This window comes from Bidens hawaiensis, unplaced genomic scaffold (assembly GCF_021521415.1).
Source record: "Bidens hawaiensis isolate Kalapana, Puna unplaced genomic scaffold, B.hawaiensis_p1.1 tig00059062_1, whole genome shotgun sequence".
Lineage (NCBI taxonomy): Eukaryota > Viridiplantae > Streptophyta > Magnoliopsida > Asterales > Asteraceae > Bidens > Bidens hawaiensis.
The window spans coordinates 54,771-57,195 of NW_027500645.1; the positions used below are offsets into that span (position 1 = coordinate 54,771).

Below are 2,425 nucleotides of genomic sequence, written 5' to 3' on the forward strand. Positions count from 1 at the left end.
AAGGGTAATTAGTTAAAAAAAAAATAAAAAATAATAATAATAATAATAATAATAATAATAATAATAATAATAATAATAATAAATCATCTTTGTTTGTTGTTTCAATACCAGTAACGGTGGAGTGTTTCCTTAGGGGAAGTGGCACCCTACTACAACCAAAGCTAAAAGCTTTGAACCCATGGGGTAACATCACCCATGGCATGATTCACTTATGCATGAGTAATACCCATGAACTTCCCTTCCCTTCCCTTCCCTCTTACAAAAAAGACATTAGCAACCAAGAACAAACATTCAACACATGCTAACATACATCACTTATTCAAACTAACATCACCATCACCGCCGCTATATTGGCGGGAAAGGAGCACTTATAGGCACCAAATTAACAGAAAATAAAACGCCATTAGACGGACGGTGGTGGATGATCGGAGGATGAAGACGGTTGGTTGGGATTCAAAAGTTGTGTGATCCCCATTCGAAGGTCTCGTCTCCGGCTCCACTCGTGTAACGATAGATGTAGCTTCTTTGATGCCACTAGGAACTCTACTGCCTGTAACGGTGTCAAAATATTTATCATACCCTTGAAAATATTCATCCTCAACTTGTCTGCTTCCATCATAATCTTGTACAAATCAAGGGCATGAGTGTCCATTGCCTTGTCCACAACCTCACCCTGACTCCGGTCCCCTGGTGAACCGTTGTCGTTTGCTAGCAACACTAGTGGCTCGTCTGCAATACTCTCCTACACACACACATGTACATATGAATTCACTCACATATGACGAAAAGAACAAACGAACAAACATATCTAGTGTAATTCTACTCATAGTAGAGCTATTGAAAATGGTTGGGTAGACGTGTACAAAAAAACAGGTACCATATTCACTTTGGCAAAACTAGAACCAGTTCAAACACGAACCGCAGAGTTGGCACTGGTTAAAAGCAAACTAAATCGATCAAAAAAACCGGATCTGGTTTAGAGTCAAACAGATCATTTTCAACTTGAAAAACGATTTGGGCAAAAACCGGTTTTAACTTGTGTTGACTCAAACCGAACTAATTTGGAATATTTGGTTTTGTACACCTCTAGGTCCGAGGAGTGTGTGACTGGGCAACCCTTACTTCTACACTAGGCTACCCCTTGAGACCCCTACTCCAAAAACACATTTCATATACAATATAGTAATAGAACAATCACATAAAATTATCATGTGTCAATGAGTTGTATTATATGCCTGTAAGCTCGCTAAGTGCGATGTGAGTTTATCTTCCTCTTTTACCGATTTGGCATGGAGATTATCTATGCTTTTGAGCTGCGAGCTCGATATCTCCCCAGGTTTCCGTGCCTAACTCCTTCAAGAAACTCATCCAAGTGCCCGTTCAACTGGGACCCGCATAGCGCGTACACGAGCCGGATGGTTAACGAGGGCCTACACCCACCAATCCAAAGAAACGAGTTTTCAAAGGTGGACCCCCCATGATGGAGCGAAGAAGGAAGCGGCGTCATGTTTGGCTAGTTGGGCTCGAGCCGTGCTGTAGTTTTCAAAGTGGTCGACGACCTTTGAGGTTATGAGTTGGAGGTATTCGAGGTCGGTCGGGTAATTGTTGAGTGCCTGGACTAGTTCATCGAGGTCGAGCCGCTGTTGAGCCATCCAGTTATGGTAGCAACACTGGGACTGTTGGTGCTTCATTTGTTTAGCCATTGTTTATGGTAAGGTTGTGAGGTAGCTAGCTAGTTCATATGGTCGAAGGACTATTGAATATGGACCCCCCCCCCCCAAACAAGGCCTGAGAAGCAGCGAGTAATATATGGAATGCAAAAGTACGTGAGGAAAGGGACAAAGGAATATCCAACCAACTAACAAGTTGCTATGCCTCCCACATGCAGACAAACTGTATTCTTCGTTTGAAAGTTATTCAACACCCAAAATATTATTTAACACAAAATCAACAAGATTCTAATAATATTGTACATTTCAAATCGAGAACCATACATATTATGGCAGTAATATATACAATGCCTTGATTTAACTAGAGGGGCTGGATCTTATAAAAAGAGTTTATGGTGTAAAATTTCTGAATACGTTCGAATGATACAACTGAATAATAGGAAACAGATATGCATGACAAATATACACCAAATCAAATACAATTACTAATAATCACAAGATATCTGCCAATATAATCGGCTGATTATATGTATGGCTAAGACACCCCCTCAGTTTGAGCGGGCGGTGGACATACGCTCAAGCTGGAGTGAAATGACTGGAACAACTGCCGTGGAAGCCCCTTGGTGAAAATATCTGCATATTGAAGTGAGGAAGGTACATGAAGAACCCGAATGTGACCTACACGAACCTTATCCCGAACTAAATGTATGTCAATCTCGATGTGCTTAGTTCTTTGATATTGTACTGGATTGTTA

The 2,425-nt window shown here is 41.0% G+C and overlaps 1 pseudogene across 1 annotated transcript; it reads right to left on the reverse strand.

Annotated features, from left to right (window-relative positions):
* Positions 1-371: 371 nt before the first annotated feature.
* On the reverse strand, positions 372-1,726 carry LOC143602512 (protein DOG1-like 3; annotated as a pseudogene). The gene is made up of 2 exons (XR_013147860.1): positions 1,236-1,726; positions 372-742 (listed from the first exon to the last, which is right to left on the reverse strand). The product of XR_013147860.1 is annotated as a protein DOG1-like 3 (transcript).
* Between the last annotated feature and the right edge of the window lie 699 nt (positions 1,727-2,425).